The sequence below is a fragment of the Medicago sativa genome, chromosome 3 (genome assembly GCF_051527215.1).
Source record: "Medicago sativa cultivar Bolivia chromosome 3, Bolivia_mono, whole genome shotgun sequence".
Taxonomy (NCBI): Eukaryota; Viridiplantae; Streptophyta; class Magnoliopsida; order Fabales; family Fabaceae; genus Medicago; species Medicago sativa.
This window is the reverse complement of record NC_140751.1, coordinates 31,627,916-31,653,058: the sequence shown is the minus strand read 5'-3', so window position 1 is coordinate 31,653,058 and position 25,143 is coordinate 31,627,916. Positions and strand designations below refer to the sequence as shown.

The 25,143-nt window shown below is 31.4% G+C and overlaps 2 long non-coding RNA genes across 6 annotated transcripts; both read right to left on the bottom strand.

Annotated features, from left to right (window-relative positions):
• Positions 1 to 1,117: 1,117 nt before the first annotated feature.
• Positions 1,118 to 5,120, bottom strand: LOC146937144 (uncharacterized). 3 transcript variants are annotated; one of them, XR_015030856.1, is made up of 7 exons: positions 4,252 to 5,120; positions 3,936 to 4,012; positions 3,454 to 3,591; positions 2,409 to 2,554; positions 1,724 to 1,812; positions 1,563 to 1,627; positions 1,118 to 1,386 (listed from the first exon to the last, which is right to left on the bottom strand). It is a non-coding gene; the product is annotated as an uncharacterized LOC146937144 (long non-coding RNA). The 3 variants fall into 3 exon arrangements; XR_015030855.1 differs by having other exon boundaries at positions 1,724 to 2,085; positions 4,252 to 4,387; XR_015030854.1 differs by lacking the exon at positions 4,252 to 5,120 and having other exon boundaries at positions 1,724 to 2,085; positions 3,936 to 4,033.
• A 14,958-nt stretch (positions 5,121 to 20,078) lies between these two features.
• Positions 20,079 to 24,839, bottom strand: LOC146937143 (uncharacterized). Of its 3 annotated transcripts, XR_015030852.1 has the most exons (8): positions 24,448 to 24,839; positions 23,214 to 24,281; positions 22,898 to 22,974; positions 22,416 to 22,553; positions 21,370 to 21,515; positions 20,685 to 21,046; positions 20,524 to 20,588; positions 20,079 to 20,347 (listed from the first exon to the last, which is right to left on the bottom strand). It is a non-coding gene; the product is annotated as an uncharacterized LOC146937143 (long non-coding RNA). The 3 variants fall into 3 exon arrangements; XR_015030851.1 differs by having other exon boundaries at positions 23,214 to 24,839; XR_015030853.1 differs by having other exon boundaries at positions 20,685 to 20,773; positions 23,214 to 24,839.
• Between the last annotated feature and the right edge of the window lie 304 nt (positions 24,840 to 25,143).

Here is a 25,143-nt window from a genome sequence, read left to right as displayed (position 1 = left end):
TATAAATACTTAAATATTTAAGCAAAAAGCCCTGTTATAAATATTTTGTAGAAATAAAAATAAAACCTCTCACAATCTTCAAGCCTCTTTACTTTGCAAAACTGATATATTCTAAATCCATGGTAGACCTTTGCTTTTTTATCTCAATCCTCATCAGCTTGCACTAACATTCTTCATCACCATTATCATCATTTATCAATGGAATAACCAATGTTTTTGTTCAGCAAGTATACCATTGAGAAGAATAGCATAAATATGAAGCTTGAAAAATAGAGAGAGAAGAATAGCTGAATGTTTGAGACATGAAACAATTGAAGGTTGGAGATGGAATACGTGTATGTATATAGTAGTAGAAGATAAGAGAAGAGGCTGTATGGGAAATAGTAGTGACTTGAATTACAACACATAAACTAATAGTGCATTAATTGATATTCTAAAAGTTAGAAAATTAGCACGTTTTATGTTGTTTAACAATGAAAGCGGTTACAATTTTCATAAAAGAATGCACTAAATGTGGCATTAGAATAGGAAAGGTCACAACTATAGTCAAGCTATTAAAAATTCCGATTTTAAAAAGCAGAAGGAGGGATACAAGGAATTTTTGAATTTCAAATTGCACATTTAAAGGAGGGAATTTTTTTTAGGGTTACATTTTAGCATTTAATGATGGGTGATTAGAGGGAAAAATCTAGGTTAAACAATAGCAAGACGTAATAAGCTTTAAGAATAACTAGTTCGTCTACCCGTGCTGCCGCACGGGTCATATATAGTTTAAAACATTATTACTTAAAAAATAAAGAATAATCGTATTTGTTATTTGAGAAATTGACACTGTCTACTTAATGTGAGTGTGATTAAAGTACGTGATTACGCCACGATCTACTTTCTATTGGATACACAACTTTTTAAGATTGCACGTTAAGGATTGTAATAACTAAATACGGCACTTAATAACGGTGAACATGTGCCTTTCACAATTTAGCATAACATAATGCATCAACCATGTCATTATATAGACTTGGAATACATGTATTGAAGGATTTTTCATGAAAACATGCTCACTTAGGTCCCAATAAACCTGCTATGAGATGCACATAGTAATAGTAAACAGATGCAGTTAATATTGAAACATATCAGAATGCATTAATGGGGTCATAAATTAGTCTTCCAATACACCTAATTAGGAAATACTTATAGCAAAAAACAACTTCATGAGATCAAAGACAGACATGTTGCCTCTAACAAATGAAACATAGACTTTGAACATGGGAAGCCTATCCACATTAAATTTTCAAAGTCATTAAACAGATAGCAATCTCATAAGCTGTGGGTTTTTTCTTGTAACAACAGTGGCATGAAAGTCCTGTCAATTGGTTCCCAATTCATCTGCACTACAACAACAACCAAAGAGAAATCCAATTAGAGGCAATGGTGTCAACAGCAACATACCTATTTAACCATTAACATTAACATGCTTTAATATACAATCTGCCTATTATATTTGAAAACTACAGTAAGTAATATGCCATTCAATATCTACCATTCGATTTAGCAGAAGGTACCTTAGAAAATTGATTCTGAATGATGCACAAACAGCCAATAACTTATGCTACATACTGAACTTGACCTGGACAAACACATCAACAAATAAAGTTATCATTTGCAGGCTTGGAGAAAAAAAGAAATAATGTCAAATTCTGTTTATTATCGGTTCAACAATTACCTATTTAATTGACAAAGTAGCATAGCAGTCAGACAGCAGGACTCATTACAAATTGCGGAATACTTCTTCATTATCAGTTCAACAATTACCTGTACTAACACATACTTCTTTAGACACCCTGCACATATATCATGAGATCCACTATGACACTATACTTGCACCAATAAACAAAAATATATTGTAATTCTTTAGACACTCTGTGTAGACAATTTACTTTGCAGATCTCAATATCAATAACTCCTAAAAAAATCTGAGATAATCATTTTTCTTTCAATTGTACATTTTTTCTTTCAAGCTATAATATAATTTTTTTTTTTTAATCTTCACTATATTGAATTTGGCTACCGAAAAACCACTGAAACCTGCAAAAAATAGATAATCAAAGTATCAATTTTAGATCAATAGATATGTCATAAAATGGTCAAAAGACACATAGATGTGATTTTGCATAAATTCAATCAGATTCTTTAAGAACAATTCAAGACATAACATACTTCCCAAAGAAAAGGAAACAAATATCAAGAGAGTGCAAAAAATAAGGGGAAAAAAATACAGAAAGAAATTTAGAATCAATCAAAAAAATCAATAAGGATGCAAATGAATAAAAGCACAGAAAGTACTAAGTATGAATCATTTCTCATAGTGAATAATCTGATTTCATAAGAGAAGTAGATCTAAGCATCACCTCAACGTTTGAAATTGAATTGTCGCAGTAATGCTATCTCGAGGCATGGAAGAATCCAGATGCTCCGTGATTACCTCCTCCATTGGAGAAGAACAAACCATAGAACAACATTACATCCACCTCTACCTTTCTCTATCTGCCTTCACCTATTCAAAAAATTCAGTGCCTTAGTGTTCCATATACACCAGAAAAATAGGAGCACCAAAAAAACACATTATCAATCATCATAAATGCTTCAATAGAATAATTGAGACAGTATGAACATATTTGAGCAATAATTAATATAAGCCCCCTTCAATATATAAAAAAATCACAGCCAAAACTTCATAATATTAAAACAAAAATGAAGATTGTTAGCAAGTAGAGAGGAAGGAAAAACAAAATGAGACGATGAAGTTTATATGAATGGCAAAAAAATGAGATGTACTTACAAAAAAAAAAATTGAGGTATGAGAATAGCATTAAGATAGCAGCAGAAACTTTAAGTTAATAATTCTCACCAAATTTCATCATTCACTAAATCAAAAGAAAAATTGAAGTACATGTATAACACAATCGAACTAAGAAACATGATTTTAATAATTTGAAAATCTAAGCAACAATCATTAACAAAGAATGCACATTACCTTTGCATTCCAAAAGTAAATTAAATTTCCATGCACAACAATCGGGTTATAATAAAGACCTCAAGGAATGACCTTATAAAATAGAGATGAGTTCCTTGGAACTTGAAAATGATGGTGCTTTGGAAGTAGCTTGAATTGAAGTAGTCTACAACTTTCACATGACAGGAATCCAATAGTCTTACTATGAACCAAGTCCACAAATCCTTATCATGTGAAGGTAGATGATCAAAATATACACTCGGTAAAACAAAATATTGATAGTGGTTCAAAAGAGAAAGAGTTTTAAGAGATAAACAAATATAATATGATCCTATCACTTCTACCAGACACTTACAAAAGCAACCTATTTTTCTCTCAAAGCAAAACTAAAAGAAGTGTATACTTCATCTATAATTGAGATTTATCAATATAATATATACCAAATAAGCCGAGATTCTGCTTTCATGAATGCCGGTGAACCCCCGCGGTCTTCACTCCCTCCTATTCCAATTTCAAGAAGCTCTGCCAACCATCACTCGATCTCCTACTCTTCCACTTCATTATGATCGAGCAGCCACCTCAATTCCCAATAGAAATTAAAAGCATGTTAGATATAAAACACTATAGTTATAGCTCTTAAAATCTGATACTTAAGATTTGTTGATAAAATCGTCAAAGAGAAATTGATATAGTTGTGTACATATTGCAATTTATTTCACATACACACTCTAGAGAGATGTCAATCAAGGTCGTGCCCTTCCATAAAAGCAATGTCAATAAAATTTTGAGGGCAAGGCATGTAAAACAAATAATACCAACAAACTGCATATAAAAAATAAGGTAGAGGATATGTTTGATAGTTTTAATATAACCATATGATCTCTATAAAATAACATTTTTTATATAATTATCATATGATTACCTTTCAAGCAAGTTGCACTTTAGTTTGTTTTTCAATCATTTGAAAGCTTTAGCTATGGCAGTGGTTATGTGGAATACCTGATGAGATATACACAGAGTTATGGTTAGAATCTCAAGTTAGCAAATACTATAATGAAAACATATCTATTACCGGGTGCTCAAGTTTTTTGTGTCATATTGCTTAAACTTTATTATCAAGAGATTTATGGTAATTCTTAGAATATATTTCAGCCCAAAATTTAATTAAATCAGCATGGAAAAGACAATTTTAAGATGGAGGGAGTACATAACTTTGAAACTAATTAAACCATTCTTACCTAACATACTCATGTCCCCACGAACCAATATCGCCCTCTGAATCTAGTAACCTATATTTGAGACTTTTCTCGCAGAGTCATTGGCAGAGTGAAGAGTCAACATAATGAAGGCACGCCATCAAAGTAGAAGCAATCATTAAAAGAATCACTCAATTTCTAAATATAGCAAACTCACCCATTCTCCCTCAGCAGACATTGTAAGGGCCAATATTGATAATATGTCAGTCAACTTCAATCATTTAAATGTTTATCTTCACAAACCAAAGCAAAGAATGAAACTATAAAAGTAAATCAATTAATTTTAGTTTTACCTTGTCTGGACTGACTATTGAGTATAACAGCTACACAATTAATTGATTAATAACTACAAATTTTACCTTATATAGACTTATTTCCCTTCTCTAAGCTCCATAAAATCAATTTAAATTACGGCGTTATAGAGAACCAAAGCCATATTTTCAACATATCAATCAATCAACCTTCAAATGTCATATAACTTTGACCAAAGAAAATCTATAAAGTATGCGTTTACAAAACGAAAATTATAGAGAAAATTCATCCCTTTAATTGGCAGAAGAGAGAAGAAAATAAAATTTAAAGTAAACTCCTTATAAACAATTCTAGGAACCACCATAAAAATCATTAAGTGATGCATATTATGTCCATGACGTCAGTGCATCCCCCTCATAATTTGTTATGACCAAACCAGCCCTTGATGATATAATTGCACTATCCCATTTCTAACAATAGAAAATCCTTTGACAACACCAATTTCAGAAAATGTCAAACTAACTATCGACCACAATTTAATAAATCAATATAAAATTCCAGTTAAATAAAACATTACCCAAATTTATAAAACTCAGTGGTAGCTACAAAGTTAACATTTTGAGAAGTTGTAAGGGAATATTAAGTATACAAACCAATCAAAGCAACAAACATGTTTTCCGGATTGACAAAAATAACATCTTATGAGATTGAGAACCTGAACATTTACGTGGATCTCTTCCAATCAAATACTTCCTTGCACAAAGTAACATCTTGTGTGATGGATGCTACCTTCTTGATCTAAAACAAATGAGAAACCAACACCCGTGAAATAATAGAGGAAGAATAAATCCAACCAGCTGAGTAGATTTTTAGAGGAAGCACCAGGTTTGAAATGAATTGATAGCAGTTTGTAACAATTAACCGATGATGAATGAATCGAGAAAGAGAGAGGGGAAGATTCGACCTGTGAAGGGAGAAGGGAGAAACGGAGGAATCAACCAAAATCTTGATGGAGGAGGCGAGGGTGAGGGAGAGAAAGGGAGATTCCATGGGCGGCGGAGATGAAATGGCGGTGATCCGCTAGATTCCGGTGGCAGAGGTACCTTAGAGAATGGGTGTGAGAGAAAATGGAGAGAGGGGGTTAGGTCAGAGTGATGAAAAGTTTTCAGAGAAGAGAAAGAGGCTCGTTGTTTCCCTAAGCATGTGAATCAAATTTCAAGGAGTAACAATTGATCAACGGCTGATATTATATCCTCCCTAATTATAATGATCTAACGGTCTGGAACGATTTGGAGCCAAAAAAGTAGGGTTAGGGGTTGGGAATTAGGGTAAGCATGTTTGCTAGGATTAGATATAAAGAATTAGGGTAAGCATGTTTGCTAGGATTAGATATAAAGGATAAGTGATAGTTGTTTCGGAAAATAGAAAAGATAAATATGAAATAGTTGTTTCGGAAAACAGAAGAGATAAATATAAAATAGTTGTTTCGGAAAAATAGGGTTATAGATAAATATATGAAATAGTTGTAGGGCCAATTTGTTTCGGAAGTAGAGATAAATATGAAATAGTTGTTTCAGAAAATAGAAGAGATAAATATGAAATAGTTGTTTCGGAAAATAGAAGAAATAAATATGAAATAGTTGTTTCGGAAAATAAAAGAGATAAATATGAAATAGTTGTTTCGGAAAATAGAAGAGATAAATATGAAATATGATCAATGGCTAAAATTGAATGACGCCTAAATGTGCAAGATCTGACTCAGAAAAGTGGAGGGAGAAATGGGGGGAAAATATTAGGGTTAGAAATAGCTTTAGGGTTAAGCTTTACTAGACTCTAACCCGTACGATGTACGGGTTTTGTAGAGTTTCTTATATAAACATCAAAGTGACTATATTATTAATTTTAGAGTTACATTCAAAGTAATATAAACAATGAAACTAAGCGATGTTTGAGAGTGATCGACATGCAAAATCTCAAAAAAGAAAATTATAACATTAGTTTGCATCAACAAAAATGAACATGGAATAAAAGTCATAAATTAAATTATGTGAAATTAATCAAACATGAAAATAAACACAATAAAAATGAGTGTTAGTGGCTTAAAAAAAAGGCCTTTAAGATTACATATCCATTTTAGAAGCAACTATATTTCAATAAAAATGTTATTGGTCTAGTTGTAAAATCTCTAAGGTGTTGTTATGGGTAGTTGGTTCAATTCCTTGCAAAACAATTTTTAAAAAAAAATATATTTAGACCAGCCAAAAAGGGCGGGATTAGGGTTAATTAAGGTTGATTGGAGAATATCTAACATTTATATATATATATATATATATATATATATATATATATATATATATATTAAGATATTCGTTCCTTTATAAAAATGAAAAAGATTCGTTAGGATTTTTATAGAATTTTTCAAGCATGTGATAGTTTTTTTTTTTTAAGGAATGTGATAGTTTTTTGTTTCTTTTGTTTTTAGGGAGGGATGTGATAGTTTTATTTTCATGGGATATACCACGTAATAATTTGATTTATTTTTAATTTAGAAAAATATTGATTTACATTATGTCAACGTGTGGAAAGACGGGCATTCACATAGCTGTCTTTTCGTTTTTTTTATTACGCTAACACATATAGATTATGAACGATATTTTATATAAAAAAGTTTATATAGATCAAAATTATAAGCATAAATATTTATGAATTTCAAATGTAACAAACAAAATTGTTTAAGGTATAGTTTGAATAACAAAAGTCAGCCTAAAATCCTCTATTGTTTATAAATATAGTACAAATATATCATTAATAATTGTAACAAAAAAAAATATCATTAATAAGTGTACAACAACTTGTCAAAAAAAAAACTCTACAGAAACAATAGATATATACAAACGATGACACAACAGGATATGAATAAAAAGCTTATCAGCGATGAGAAATATTAGGGATTGCTGCATTTTAGAAGGAATTTGTTAGTTTAAATTGGTGCGCTGCATTTTAGATGGAATTTGTTAGGTTAAATTGCTGCTAATCTAATGCAAAATTTTAGAGGGAAGTTATTAGGTTAAGTTGCTGCAGACCTAATAAAATTAATAAATAAGGATAAATAAGGATAAAAAAGGCATGAAATTGGTGGGCATGGAATTGGTGCGATGCATTTTTTTAGATGGAATTTGTTATGTTAAATAATTGCAAACCTAAAAGTGTAGAAAATATTTGATTCAAAAAAAAAAAAGGAGGATAGGAATGAAATTTGTTAGGTTAAAAAATAAGGATTCGGCTGGCCAAAATTATAGCAAACTTGATAAAAAAAATTTGGCTGGCATTAAGTAAGATGATCAATGGCTAAAATTGAATGGCGCCTAAATGTGCAAGATCCAATGGCTCAGAAAAGTGGAGGGAAAAATGGGCGGAAAATATTAGGGCAACAATAGCTTGAGGGGTTAAGCTTTAGTAAGTTAGGGTAGAAAATATTTGCTTCATAACAAAAAAGGCAAGAGGATAGGAATAAAATTGGTGCGATGCATTTTTTTAGATGGAATTTGTTATGTTAAACAATTGCAAACCTAAAAGTGTAGAAAATATTTGATTCAAAAAAAAAAGGAGGATATGAATGAAATTTGTTAGTTTAAAAAATAAGGATTCGGATGGCCAAAATTATAGCAAAAAGATGATCAATGGCTAAAATTGAATGGCGTCTAAATGTGCAAGATCCAATGACTCAGAAAAGTGGGGGGGGGGGGGGGGGGGGGGGGGGGAATATTAGGGCAACAATAGCTTGAAGGGTTAAGCTTTAGTAATTAAGATATTTGAATCATAAAAAAAAGGCAAGAGGATAGGAATAAAATTGGTGCGATGCATTTTTTTAGATGGAATTTGTTATGTTAAATAATTGCAAACCTAAATTTGTAGAAAATATTTGATTCAAAAAAAAAAGGAGGATATGAATGAAATTTGTTACATTAAAAAATAAGGATTCGGCTGGCCAAAATTATAGCAAACTTGATAACAAAATTCGGCTGGCATTAAGTAAGATGATCAATGACTAAAATTGAATGGCGCCTAAATGTGCAAGATCCAATGGCTCAGAAAAGTGGAGGGAAAAATGCGGGGAAAATATTAGGGCAACCATAGCTTGAGGGGTTAAGCTTTAGTAAGTTAGGGTAGAAAATATTTGCTTCATAAAAAAAAAGGCAAGAGGATAGGAATAAAATTGGTGCGATGAATTTTTTTTAGATGAAATTTGTTATGTTAAATAATTGCAAACGTAAAAGTGTAAAAAATATTTGATTCAAAAAAAAAAGGAGGATATGAATGAAATTTGTTAGGTTAAAAAATAAGGATTCGGCTGGCCAAAATTATAGCAAACTTGATAACAAAATTCGGCTGGCATTAAGTAAGATGATCAATGGCTAAAATTGAATGGCGCCTAAATGTGTAAGATTCAATGGCTCATAAAAGTGGAGGGAAAATGGGGGGAAAATATTAGGGCAACAATAGCTTGAAGGGTTAAGCTTTAGTAATTAAGGTGATAGCTTTAGGGGATAAGCTTTAGTAAGTAAGATAACCAAGTTTACATGGAAATTAGGGTAGAAAATATTTGCTTCATAAAAAAAAAGGCAAGAGGATAGGAATAAAATTGGTGCGATGCATTTTTTTAGATGGAATTTGTTATGTTAAATAATGGCAAAGCTAAAAGTGTAGAAAATATTTGCTTAAAAAAAAGGAGGATAGGAATAAAAAAAAAGGAGGATAGGAATTCAAAAAAAAATAATAAGGATTCGGCTGGCCAAAAGGAGGATAGGAATAAAAAAAAAAGGAGGATAGGAATTCAAAAAAAAATAAATAAGGATTCGAAAAAAAAAGGAGGATAGGAATATAAAAAAGGAGGATAGGAATTCAAAAAAAATAATAATAAGGATTCGGCTGGCCAAAATTATAGAAAACTTGATAACAAAATTCGGCTGGCATTAAGTAAGATGATCAATGGCTAAAATTGAATGGCGCCTAAATTTGCAAGATCCAATGGCTCAGAAAAGTGGAGGGAAAAATGGGGGAAAAATATTAGGGCAACAATAGCTTGAAGGGTTAAGCTTTAGTAATTAAGATATTTGCCTCATAAAAAAAAAGGCAAGAGGATAGGAATAAAATTGGTGCGATGCATTTTTTTAGATGGAATTTGTTATGTTAAATAATTGCAAACCTAAATGTGTAGAAAATATTTGATTCAAAAAAAAAAGGAGGATATGAATGAAATTTGTTAGGTTAAAAAATAAGGATTCGGCTGGCCAAAATTATAGCAAACTTGATAATAAAATTTGGATGACATTAAGTAAGATGATTAATGTCTAAAATTGAATGGCGCCTAAATGTGCAAGATCCAATGGCTCAGAAAAGTGGTGGGAAAAATGTGGGGAAAATATTAGGGCAACCATAGCTTGAGGGGTTAAACTTTAGTAAGTTAGGGTAGAAAATATTTGCTTCATAAAAAAAAAAGGCAAGAGGATAGGAATAAAATTGGTGCGATGTATTTTTTTAGATGGAATTTGTTATGTTAAATAATTGCAAACCTAAAAGTGTAGAAAATATTTGATTCAAAAAAAAGGAGGATATGAATGAAATTTGTTAGGTTAAAAAATAAGGATTCGGCTGGCCAAAATTATAGCAAACTTGATAACAAAATTCGGGTAGCATTAAGTAAGATGATCATTGGCTAAAATTGAATGGCGCCTAAATGTGCAAGATCCAATGGCTCAGAAAAGTGGAGGGAAAAATGGGGAGAAAATATTAGGGCAACAATAGCTTGAAGGGTTAAGCTTTAGTAATTAAGATTATATAATAATAATAATAATAATAATAATAATAATAATAATAATAATAATAATAATAATAATAATAATAATAATAATAATAATAATAATAATAATAAGATAAGATAATAATAAGATATTATTTGAAACCCTAGTATAATACCGACCTACTCACACAATATATATATAGAATGGATGCGGCTAAACAAAACATGTGAATATAAGGATTCTAAGTCCATCCCTTCCTTGCCAATTCGATCTATTATTCAACATGTGTCACCATTCCTTAACTAACAGGTATGCATATAATTCCACTATGCACTTCTTCTCCTATTTTCCATCTATTAATCAATTAATTTTCATCTCTTATGCTTACGTTTGAACAGCAGTGAAACCTTTCTGATGCTTTTGCTGTGGATGATATTTTCTTCGTCATTTGTTTCGTCGTTAGCGACCAATGCTTCGAGTGTAATTTCTTTGATTAATGTGTTTGCTTCTCAGTTCCTTCACATGCTGCAGTTTCATCATTCATGGCTGTATGGCCCTTTTTTCTATGTTTTCATTTCAACTTTGCATCTTGTTTTGTTGTAAGGGTTTACTGCTGTGAGGATTCTCATGCATATTCATGATGATTCATACAGATGCAACAAGGACTTATTTTGTTGTGATGGATGGAGGGGCCTATTCTGCCCGCCATGATAGGTCGTAGAGAGGACCGGTCAAACTGAGCACAACGAAGACATGAGCGACATAGAAGGCAGTTAGGTTGTTTAGTCAGCGAAGTGTCGATGCAAACGACATGAAACTGTGGGAACAAAGAGGGAAGCTGTGAATTCATCCAAACAAACGGTGCAGCCACAATGTGATTCCTCTCGTTTAGATTTAGTGTAAATGAATTTGGGAATGGCGTTTGCACCGGACTTTTCTAAGCCCTCGGTGTGTGTGCATGTGAGTTCCCTCACCATTGTTGTTGATTGGGACTCCACATCGTTGTTGTGAGTGATGAATCGGGAACAAGTTACTATAACGAAAATTCCGACAGCCAACATAACTAATAGTATCGCTATAACGGGTGTAATGAAATTCATAAATATTGAAAATAACCGATGAGCTGTGTTCGCCATGCTTTGCAATATTGAAATCAACAATATAATGAAGTCAAGCTAGGCCTTTCTCAACAAAACAAAAAAAGTTAAGCTTGGCCATAAATAATATTGTTTTTGGGTATAAGTTTATACCTAAATAATTTAACCTACCTTATACAAAAACTAATGTTTAATTTAAAGCAATTAGTGGTAAAAAAATTTCCCATTGAAAATAACTCGGTAGGTACGGATATTGCAATATACAAGAGTAGAGGTTTGAACTATGAATTCTCCATTTATTCATATTAGGCTACTTGATAATAAAAAAGAGTGTGATAGATTTTTTAATTGAATATTTTATTTGGAGAAAAGATTGGATATTTTTATTTGGAGAAAAGAAAAGTAAAATTTGTAGTGAAAGTCTTATATTGATCTAACACAGGGACGAACCCAGGTAGACCACTCTTTGGGCCTGGGCCCTCACTACATTTCACAAATAAATCAGAAAACTAGTACCCATTGTGTTGGTGGTAGATGAGAAACACTTGTGTGGACCAGGACCAAGAATTTTGGTTTGGTCACACACACAAGATTTTCTCTTTCTCTCTCTTCTCTTCTCTCTTCTACATTTTCTCTCTCTTCTCTCTTCTCTCTCTTCTCTCTTCTCTCTTTGTGTGTGACCAAACCAAAATTCTTGGTCTTGGTCCACACAAGATTTTCTCGTGGTAGATAGAGTTTTTTTGTTATTAGCTTTTGCGTGTCTGTGTAGCTTTAGATTGTATATACAAAAGGCACGACAAAGATAAGAGAAGTATGGGGTAGAGATGCTATTTATTTTAAAAACTTAATATCACAAAATATATATAATTATTTTGGTAGTGCTTAGTTGAGTATGAGTTTTGGTTATTTGAGTGAATTTATATAATTAGTTTTGTTGTGCTTATTTTTCTGTTGGTATATTAACTGTGACAACTGCAACAATTGAATTTTTTTTCTTTCTGTTGTGAATATTATCAAGAATTTGATGTGAAATCGCAAGAGAGATTAATGATAAAATGAGAAAATTGTCTGATTACTTTTACTAATGATGTTTTTATTAACATTGCAAATGAGAAAATCATTCAATGTTTGAAGAATATGAAGAAAAAAAACGTATAGAACAATTATAATGTATTAGAAATGAAATGTTATATATGTATGGCCCACACTACTTAAAATTTCTGGGTCCGTCCCTGATCTAACATAAAAATAAAAAATAAAGAAAAGTGTGGAACCCTAGTATACGCATATGATATGGAGTATGGAGTATGGACCCATTCAAATCCAACCCAACCCAAGATGCTAGCTAACACATAATTTAGGTTTGAATATTACTAGACTTTTGACCCGTGCGTCGCACGAGTTTAATCGACTTTAATTCCTTCCAGTTTGGTTGTGTTTCTTCTAATTGGGAGGAAACTCAACATTATTGAAATTTCTTTTATCGGTTTTGTTTACAACGTGTTCATTATTTTGCAGAGACCTTTATAATATTGAGAACAAAGTAGTTTCCTATCTATATATTCAGTTCAAGGTCGCGCATCCTATATTAACTGTCAGGGCCAAACTTTAGTTTTTTTGGTAATTTGTCATTTACTCATTTTATACCACAAATTATATGTAATAAGTGTGTATTTTAGTCTTTTTAAGGCTTTTGTTTATTTTTCTTCTTTGTGTTGTTTGGATTAGTGTTACATTATAAGAATTTTGAATTAGGGTTTCATTTTTCTTTGTTGCAGCTTCTCTTCTGGATTCTTAAGTTTCTTTTTTGACATATTCTAGATTCTTACGTTGCAAAAGTTTTTCTGAATTTTATTACTATGATTATTTTTGAATTTTGCTAAAAAAATCTAAATTTTTATTGCAACTTTATTTCTGAATTATGTGTTCTCACGGAATTTCATATATTTTATTTTCAGTATTAAATAAATACAAACATTTGAAGAAAAAAAATTTCCTCTTTTATTTTTTTTGAGGGAATTCCTCTTTTATTTAAATGCAGTTTTGGTCGAACCAAACCGTACACCATCGATTCAGTTTGGTTCGTTTTCACTTTTAAAAAATGATAAAACCCAAACCTCATTTGACTTTGAAGAGCATGTAAATGGTAATTTAAAAAAATCATTATAACAATCAATATTTTGAATAAAACACGTTTACTCAATAATATATGTATTGTACTACCTCTCATACAAACAAAGTTGTAAAGAGTGTATATACACATTAATCAAAATATATCTATTTTAAAAGGGGCACTAGCCAACAAATGTGTATTTTTTTTTATGTTAATTTTAAACCGAACCTCCACTAGATAGTACTAGAAAATTAGGTGTAGAACATATACAGTGGCTAGACCTATGGGTTTTTAGATGCAATATTGCACATGTTAAAGCAACTGAAAGTAATAACTTCTTATTGAAAACAACTATTATTTATTAAAAAACTACACATTTAATATAAAATGCACAACAATTATTTATTACTAAGACCCATTTAATATTTTTTGAAGTGTTGAGTTTGAGAGATTTTTTATTTTTTTAGTTAAATGGGGTTCAATTAACCAGCTGCATCACTTTATAAATGCATAAATAAAAGGAAACAAGAACAAAAGGAGTTGGGGATGGACCAAAACCTTCTCAATAAAGCTAAGCAAAAAGCTGAGGGGCAAACACCAAACCAAGAAAAAAGTAAATAACAAAAAAATAAAAAGTAAAGAAAACCAAAAGAAAAATAAAAGGAACGAACTAAGAGAAAGTCCTTGAGTTATTTAGGTAACATATATACTCCTAGAGTTTGAAAGATTAAATCTTATTAAGTATTAATTATAAGAGCAAGTGACATGTACATAGAGACTCATTTAAGCAACCAAAAGGAGAGGTCCATTGTGGATGCTCTAACAATCGATTAACTTATTGATGAAAATTTTTGGTCGAAAATAATACAAAATAAATGCTTGCTGAAATTATCAATTTTTAAATATTATTGTTATTATTATTATTATATTATTATTAATAATAATAAATATTGATTTTTAATGTTTATTAGATATACTAATTAAATGTATCAATTAAGTTTGGTAACTAATTTTATATTTGATATTTTTTCGAGTTATCATGAAATTGGTATAAAGCTTACATCACCGCTTAGCAGTGACTAATCTTAGTTGGAAAACCTGTGGGATACATAAGACGAGTTCTCTCATCTCATCCGAATATTTTCCATACACATGAGGCAGAAATTGAACTGCTATCCACATACTTACGAGGCTCTAATCTATTATCAATTTGACCATTTTTTCCTAGGGTCATAGCTTACATGTTAATTCTAGGTGTTCGTACAACCGGTTCATCCTTCAATATTCCATTGAAAATCAATGAAGCATTGATACATGGATTTGAAAAGAAAATACGAGACCTTAAAATTGATATGAAGGCAGCAGAGAGAATCAAACACGAGACCTTAAAAGTAGTCCCAGGCCAAAACAAGTGGGTTAGATCAAACTTATTCATTGTGTTCCCTTATTGACTTTTTTTATCCAAATAATTTGGAAAATATATAGATCTCCAAAAAAATCAAGAGCGAGGGATACTTGCTCAAACTTTGGACCCATTTGAGCACTTTAACAATATTATTCTATCGTTGTTTCCAGAAAACGAGAAGGAAAATATTAGCTTTGATTTGGTTTGTCAATCTGACCAAAATAAAAAGCTACAAAGCAAATGGTATTCAATTGAGTTCTTGAATGATATTAACAGTTGCATATTTCAAACCACAAATTAAGATTTAAAGTTGGATGTCCAATAATATTGATGAGGAACATATACCAAGGTATTGCATTTCAAAATGAGAAACCCCACATTTTCATCCAAAACCTTAAGACAATATGTATATTACTCATCTCATTTATATGTTCATAAATATCAAATCTTGCTGGAAATATAGAATTTTTACTCACACATGACAAATTAGCATTTCTCCCTTAAACGTGAGACTCTCTATGTCTATGATATGATGAAATATTCAAATAAGGCCAGAGGCACAACATGGTAAAAAAGGTGGCTTGGTGGTGGTTTCATAGAGATGTGTTTTTTTTTTGTCATTTATTTTATGAGAAGAGAGAAATTAAATTAGAAAAATTATTCGAACTAGAAAGAAATGACAAGGAAAACGAGTGAGTTGTGGGTAGTTTTATGAGTTTGTTGAAGGAGTTGGATATTACTGAGTAATTATTCTACCAAAAATATTAGACTCATTAAAAATGTCACATCAATTTAAAATGTACAATAAACATGTATTTTTCAACTCAGCATAACACATAAACGTTTTTCCTTTGTCATATCCCACTAAAGACTAAAAGTCAAGGAACTTAAAATAATAGAGGTTAAATAAAAAAAAGTTATCGCCTTGACAAATAAAAATTGCATGAAAGCGAACGACTTCCAAAATATAATATTTAACATAAAAAATTAAACAAATGACATTCAAAAGCTAACAAAACAAATCATCATAATTCCGGGACTGCAAGTGTAACCTACATTGGGTTGTATCTTTGCATTAGGCTAAAAAAAACTAGACAAATGATATCGACACCACAATTTCTCAAAAATTATTTAGGCACACGTTTGTGAGTCATCTCACTTATATCTTATTCAATATCTACTATTCCTTTCAGTGTAGAACTTTAACTCTTATTTTACACGATAACATATCTCCCTCAAGTGTGACATTCTCTGTGTCCGTAATTACGCGACATAGCCAAATAAGGTCAAACCGATGTACAACATGATCAAAAAGGTAGATTAATGGTAATTTACTAAAAGTGTGTTTTTGTTCCTTTATTTCATGAGAAGAGATCAAAGAAATTAGAAGATGAAAAATAAATTTGAGATTGAGAGAACTGATACCGGTTAAAAAAAATAAGAATTGTGTATTTTGTCCATGAGGTTATAAAGAACGAAGTAAGTTGCACGTGATTTTATGAAATTGTTGAAGGAGTTGAAGATTTTTGTGTAATTAATTTACCAAAAAGTTAGATTGCGTTAAAAAAACTAATTTACCAAAAAGTTAGATCCGGGTAAAAAAACGCAACAACATATAAAGAATTTACTAAGCACATATTTTGTTAACTCAGCATAACACTTAAGTGTTTATCTATGGTTAAATTCCACCAAAGATCAAAGGATAAGGAATTTAATATCTTAGAGATTGATTAAAAAATATTGCATGAAAGTGAACAACACCCAAAAACATAAATTTGATATAAAAATTAAATAATTGGCATCCCAAAACTAACGAAACCGTCTATCGTAATGTTGAGAGTTCTAAGGGTGTCTACAGTAGGTTGGACTATCACATTAGGCTAAGTGAAACCACACAATTGTGATTGACATCACATCATTATCCAAAACCTTAAGGCATTAGGTGTATTGGTCATCTTACTTATATGTTTCTCAACGTCTACTTTGGCATCCAATAATGTGGAACTTTAAGTCACAATTTACACATGAACATATATCTCTAAAGTGTGAGACGCTCAATGCGTCTGTAATTTGTTGATAGTCAAATAAGGTTAGGCGAAGGCACAACATGGTTAAAAAAAATGGATTAATGGTGTTTTTGCGGAGGGAAGTTTGTGTTCCCATCTTTCATGAAACGAGAGAAATAAATTTAGCAACAATAAAATTAAATTAGAATATGAAAAGAAATTTGAACATGAAAGAAATGATAAGGGAAAAAAATAGTGTGTGTTTTGTCCATGGAAGTATCGGAAATATAGCGAGTTACTGACAATTTTATGGGTCAGTTAAAAAGTGTTGGAAATTTAAGAGTAAATATTTCACCAAAAAATAGACTCGGTTAAAAAAACGCCATATCTTTATAAAATGTTTAATAATCATGTACTTTTTCAATTTAGCATAACACATTTGTATTTTTCCATTCGCATGTTCGTTCACCCAAAGACCAAATATGGAGGTATTTGATATAATATTGATTGGATAAAAAAATTGTATGAAAGCAAATGACATCCAAAAACTTATACTTGATATAAAAAGTTAAACAAATGAAATTCAAAAACTAAAAAAGAAAAAAAAATTAATGTTTAGAGTTCTGAGGGAGTCTACAATGGGTTGGACCATCACATTTGACTATGAGAAACTCCACAAGAGATATTGACAGCACATCTTCGCGTAAAATCTTAAGACATTAGGTATATTGTTCTTCTCGCTTATACGTTACTCAATGTATATTATTGCACACAAGTTTAACTCACTATAATGTTTAGAGTTCTGAGGGAGTCTACAATGGGTTGGACCATCACATTTGACTATGAGAAACTCCACAAGTGAGATTGACATCACATCTTTGCGTAAAATTTTAAGACATTAGGTATATTGTTCTTATTGCTTATATGTTACTCAATGTATATTATTGCACACAAGTTTAACTCACATATGAAACATAAACATCTCTCCCTTAAGCGTGAGACTATTTTGTATGTGATCTGGTGAGATATCACATAAGGTCAGAGACACGACATGGTAAAAAAAAGTGGGTTGGCGGTAGTTTCATAGAGGGGTGTTTGTTTCTTTCTTTCATGAGAAGAGATAAAGTAAATTATAAAAGAAAAGAAGATTAAAAATGAATTTGAACTTGATAGAAATGAAAAAAGAAAAAAAATAAGGAGTGTGCGTTTTATTCATGAGAGCATAAGAAACATAATGAATTGCTGGTGATTTTATGGATTTGTTGAAGAAGTTGAATATACTGGGCAATTATGCTACCAAAATATTAGATTTATTGAAAATATGTACATCTATTTAAAATGTCTAACGAATATGTATTTTGTCAACTCATCATACATATACATTTTTCCATTGCAAGATCCCATGAAATACCATAAGTGAAGGAATTTGAAATGACAAAGCTTATTTTTTTGTGCATGAAAGCTAATCACATTCAAAAACTAAAATTTAAGATGAAAAATTAAACAAATGACACTCAAAAAATAACGAAACAAATCATCACATTAGGCTAGGATCCTACAATGGATTGTATTATCACATTAAGCTAAGATCAATCACAGAATAGAGATTCACATCCTATCTTCTTTCAAAGTCTTAAGGCATTATGTATATGAGTCATTTCACTTATATGTTTCTCACATCTACTCTTGCATACAATACGGAATTTTAACTCACACTTGAGACATTAACATCTCTCCATTAAGTGTTAGGATCTTTGTGTCTGTAGTCCACCACCAAGAACAACTCTCGATCCCCCACAACGTCGAACCCGGATGTGATACCACCGTTGGGCTTTCTGTGGGAGCCTACGTTGATGTAGATCGACAATTTGGATAAAGAGAAACCACACAAGTGATAATGATACAACCAAAACTCCATCTAAAATTTTAAGTAACACCTGATACATCACAATATTCCCTCCATCAAATATAACGACATTCTAGCCCGTGCTTGGCACGGGTGTCCATGCTAGTTAACATATAAATACTTAAATATTTAAGCAAAAAGCCCTGTTATAAATATTTTGTAGAAATAAAAATAAAACCTCTCACAATCTTCAAGCCTCTTTACTTTGCAAAACTGATATATTCTAAATCCATGGTAGACCTTTGCTTTTTTATCTCAATCCTCATCAGCTTGCACTAACATTCTTCATCACCATTATCATCATTTATCAATGGAATAACCAATGTTTTTGTTCAGCAAGTATACCATTGAGAAGAATAGCATAAATATGAAGCTTGAAAAATAGAGAGAGAAGAATAGCTGAATGTTTGAGACATGAAACAATTGAAGGTTGGAGATGGAATACGTGTATGTATATAGTAGTAGAAGATAAGAGAAGAGGCTGTATGGGAAATAGTAGTGACTTGAATTACAACACATAAACTAATAGTGCATTAATTGATATTCTAAAAGTTAGAAAATTAGCACGTTTTATGTTGTTTAACAATGAAAGCGGTTACAATTTTCATAAAAGAATGCACTAAATGTGGCATTAGAATAGGAAAGGTCACAACTATAGTCAAGCTATTAAAAATTCCGATTTTAAAAAGCAGAAGGAGGGATACAAGGAATTTTTGAATTTCAAATTGCACATTTAAAGGAGGGAATTTTTTTTAGGGTTACATTTTAGCATTTAATGATGGGTGATTAGAGGGAAAAATCTAGGTTAAACAATAGCAAGACGTAATAAGCTTTAAGAATAACTAGTTCGTCTACCCGTGCTGCCGCACGGGTCATATATAGTTTAAAACATTATTACTTAAAAAATAAAGAATAATCGTATTTGTTATTTGAGAAATTGACACTGTCTACTTAATGTGAGTGTGATTAAAGTACGTGATTACGCCACGATCTACTTTCTATTGGATACACAACTTTTTAAGATTGCACGTTAAGGATTGTAATAACTAAATACGGCACTTAATAACGGTGAACATGTGCCTTTCACAATTTAGCATAACATAATGCATCAACCATGTCATTATATAGACTTGGAATACATGTATTGAAGGATTTTTCATGAAAACATGCTCACTTAGGTCCCAATAAACCTGCTATGAGATGCACATAGTAATAGTAAACAGATGCAGTTAATATTGAAACATATCAGAATGCATTAATGGGGTCATAAATTAGTCTTCCAATACACCTAATTAGGAAATACTTATAGCAAAAAACAACTTCATGAGATCAAAGACAGACATGTTGCCTCTAACAAATGAAACATAGACTTTGAACATGGGAGGCCTATCCACATTAAATTTTCAAAGTCATTAAACAGATAGCAATCTCATAAGCTGTGGGTTTTTTCTTGTAACAACAGTGGCATGAAAGTCCTGTCAATTGGTTCCCAATTCATCTGCACTACAACAACAACCAAAGAGAAATCCAATTAGAGGCAATGGTGTCAACAGCAACATACCTATTTAACCATTAACATTAACATGCTTTAATATACAATCTGCCTATTATATTTGAAAACTACAGTAAGTAATATGCCATTCAATATCTACCATTCGATTTAGCAGAAGGTACCTTAGAAAATTGATTCTGAATGATGCACAAACAGCCAATAACTTATGCTACATACTGAACTTGACCTGGACAAACACATCAACAAATAAAGTTATCATTTGCAGGCTTGGAGAAAAAAAGAAATAATGTCAAATTCTGTTTATTATCGGTTCAACAATTACCTATTTAATTGACAAAGTAGCATAGCAGTCAGACAGCAGGACTCATTACAAATTGCGGAATACTTCTTCATTATCAGTTCAACAATTACCTGTACTAACACATACTTCTTTAGACACCCTGCACATATATCATGAGATCCACTATGACACTATACTTGCACCAATAAACAAAAATATATTGTAATTCTTTAGACACTCTGTGTAGACAATTTACTTTGCAGATCTCAATATCAATAACTCCTAAAAAAATCTGAGATAATCATTTTTCTTTCAATTGTACATTTTTTCTTTCAAGCTATAATATAATTTTTTTTTTTTAATCTTCACTATATTGAATTTGGCTACCGAAAAACCACTGAAACCTGCAAAAAATAGATAATCAAAGTATCAATTTTAGATCAATAGATATGTCATAAAATGGTCAAAAGACACATAGATGTGATTTTGCATAAATTCAATCAGATTCTTTAAGAACAATTCAAGACATAACATACTTCCCAAAGAAAAGGAAACAAATATCAAGAGAGTGCAAAAAATAAGGGGAAAAAAATACAGAAAGAAATTTAGAATCAATCAAAAAAATCAATAAGGATGCAAATGAATAAAAGCACAGAAAGTACTAAGTATGAATCATTTCTCATAGTGAATAATCTGATTTCATAAGAGAAGTAGATCTAAGCATCACCTCAACGTTTGAAATTGAATTGTCGCAGTAATGCTATCTCGAGGCATGGAAGAATCCAGATGCTCCGTGATTACCTCCTCCATTGGAGAAGAACAAACCATAGAACAACATTACATCCACCTCTACCTTTCTCTATCTGCCTTCACCTATTCAAAAAATTCAGTGCCTTAGTGTTCCATATACACCAGAAAAATAGGAGCACCAAAAAAACACATTATCAATCATCATAAATGCTTCAATAGAATAATTGAGACAGTATGAACATATTTGAGCAATAATTAATATAAGCCCCCTTCAATATATAAAAAAATCACAGCCAAAACTTCATAATATTAAAACAAAAATGAAGATTGTTAGCAAGTAGAGAGGAAGGAAAAACAAAATGAGACGATGAAGTTTATATGAATGGCAAAAAAATGAGATGTACTTACAAAAAAAAAAAATTGAGGTATGAGAATAGCATTAAGATAGCAGCAGAAACTTTAAGTTAATAATTCTCACCAAATTTCATCATTCACTAAATCAAAAGAAAAATTGAAGTACATGTATAACACAATCGAACTAAGAAACATGATTTTAATAATTTGAAAATCTAAGCAACAATCATTAACAAAGAATGCACATTACCTTTGCATTCCAAAAGTAAATTAAATTTCCATGCACAACAATCGGGTTATAATAAAGACCTCAAGGAATGACCTTATAAAATAGAGATGAGTTCCTTGGAACTTGAAAATGATGGTGCTTTGGAAGTAGCTTGAATTGAAGTAGTCTACAACTTTCACATGACAGGAATCCAATAGTCTTACTATGAACCAAGTCCACAAATCCTTATCATGTGAAGGTAGATGATCAAAATATACACTCGGTAAAACAAAATATTGATAGTGGTTCAAAAGAGAAAGAGTTTTAAGAGATAAACAAATATAATATGATCCTATCACTTCTACCAGACACTTACAAAAGCAACCTATTTTTCTCTCAAAGCAAAACTAAAAGAAGTGTATACTTCATCTATAATTGAGATTTATCAATATAATATATACCAAATAAGCCGAGATTCTGCTTTCATGAATGCCGGTGAACCCCCGCGGTCTTCACTCCCTCCTATTCCAATTTCAAGAAGCTCTGCCAACCATCACTCGATCTCCTACTCTTCCACTTCATTATGATCGAGCAGCCACCTCAATGCCCAATAGAAATTAAAAGCATGTTAGATATAAAACACTATAGTTATAGCTCTTAAAATCTGATACTTAAGATTTGTTGATAAAATCGTCAAAGAGAAATTGATATAGTTGTGTACATATTGCAATTTATTTCACATACACACTCTAGAGAGATGTCAATCAAGGTCGTGCCCTTCCATAAAAGCAATGTCAATAAAATTTTGAGGGCAAGGCATGTAAAACAAATAATACCAACAAACTGCATATAAAAAATAAGGTAGAGGATATGTTTGATAGTTTTAATATAACCATATGATCTCTATAAAATAACATTTTTTATATAATTATCATATGATTACCTTTCAAGCAAGTTGCACTTTAGTTTGTTTTTCAATCATTTGAAAGCTTTAGCTATGGCAGTGGTTATGTGGAATACCTGATGAGATATACACAGAGTTATGGTTAGAATCTCAAGTTAGCAAATACTATAATGAAAACATATCTATTACCGGGTGCTCAAGTTTTTTGTGTCATATTGCTTAAACTTTATTATCAAGAGATTTATGGTAATTCTTAGAATATATTTCAGCCCAAAATTTAATTAAATCAGCATGGAAAAGACAATTTTAAGATGGAGGGAGTACATAACTTTGAAACTAATTAAACCATTCTTACCTAACATACTCATGTCCCCACGAACCAATATCGCCCTCTGAATCTAGTAACCTATATTTGAGACTTTTCTCGCAGAGTCATTGGCAGAGTGAAGAGTCAACATAATGAAGGCACGCCATCAAAGTAGAAGCAATCATTAAAAGAATCACTCAATTTCTAAATATAGCAAACTCACCCATTCTCCCTCAGCAGACATTGTAAGGGCCAATATTGATAATATGTCAGTCAACTTCAATCATTTAAATGTTTATCTTCACAAACCAAAGCAAAGAATGAAACTATAAAAGTAAATCAATTAATTTTAGTTTTACCTTGTCTGGACTGACTATTGAGTATAACAGCTACACAATTAATTGATTAATAACTACAAATTTTACCTTATATAGACTTATTTCCCTTCTCTAAGCTCCATAAAATCAATTTAAATTACGGCGTTATAGAGAACCAAAGCCATATTTTCAACATATCAATCAATCAACCTTCAAATGTCATATAACTTTGACCAAAGAAAATCTATAAAGTATGCGTTTACAAAACGAAAATTATAGAGAAAATTCATCCCTTTAATTGGCAGAAGAGAGAAGAAAATAAAATTTAAAGTAAACTCCTTATAAACAATTCTAGGAACCACCATAAAAATCATTAAGTGATGCATATTATGTCCATGACGTCAGTGCATCCCCCTCATAATTTGTTATGACCAAACCAGCCCTTGATGATATAATTGCACTATCCCATTTCTAACAATAGAAAATCCTTTGACAACACCAATTTCAGAAAATGTCAAACTAACTATCGACCACAATTTAATAAATCAATATAAAATTCCAGTTAAATAAAACATTACCCAAATTTATAAAACTCAGTGGTAGCTACAAAGTTAACATTTTGAGAAGTTGTAAGGGAATATTAAGTATACAAACCAATCAAAGCAACAAACATGTTTTCCGGATTGACAAAAATAACATCTTATGAGATTGAGAACCTGAACATTTACGTGGATCTCTTCCAATCAAATACTTCCTTGCACAAAGTAACATCTTGTGTGATGGATGCTACCTTCTTGATCTAAAACAAATGAGAAACCAACACCCGTGAAATAATAGAGGAAGAATAAATCCAACCAGCTGAGTAGATTTTTAGAGGAAGCACCAGGTTTGAAATGAATTGATAGCAGTTTGTAACAATTAACCGATGATGAATGAATCGAGAAAGAGAGAGGGGAAGATTCGACCTGTGAAGGGAGAAGGGAGAAACGGAGGAATCAACCAAAATCTTGATGGAGGAGGCGAGGGTGAGGGAGAGAAAGGGAGATTCCATGGGCGGCGGAGATGAAATGGCGGTGATCCGCTAGATTCCGGTGGCAGAGGTACCTTAGAGAATGGGTGTGAGAGAAAATGGAGAGAGGGGGTTAGGTCAGAGTGATGAAAAGTTTTCAGAGAAGAGAAAGAGGCTCGTTGTTTCCCTAAGCATGTGAATCAAATTTCAAGGAGTAACAATTGATCAACGGCTGATATTATATCCTCCCTAATTATAATGATCTAACGGTCTGGAACGATTTGGAGCCAAAAAAGTAGGGTTAGGGGTTGGGAATTAGGGTAAGCATGTTTGCTAGGATTAGATATAAAGAATTAGGGTAAGCATGTTTGCTAGGATTAGATATAAAGGATAAGTGATAGTTGTTTCGGAAAATAGAAAAGATAAATATGAAATAGTTGTTTCGGAAAACAGAAGAGATAAATATAAAATAGTTGTTTCGGAAAAATAGGGTTATAGATAAATATATGAAATAGTTGTAGGGCCAATTTGTTTCGGAAGTAGAGATAAATATGAAATAGTTGTTTCAGAAAATAGAAGAGATAAATATGAAATAGTTGTTTCGGAAAATAGAAGAAATAAATATGAAATAGTTGTTTCGGAAAATAAAAGA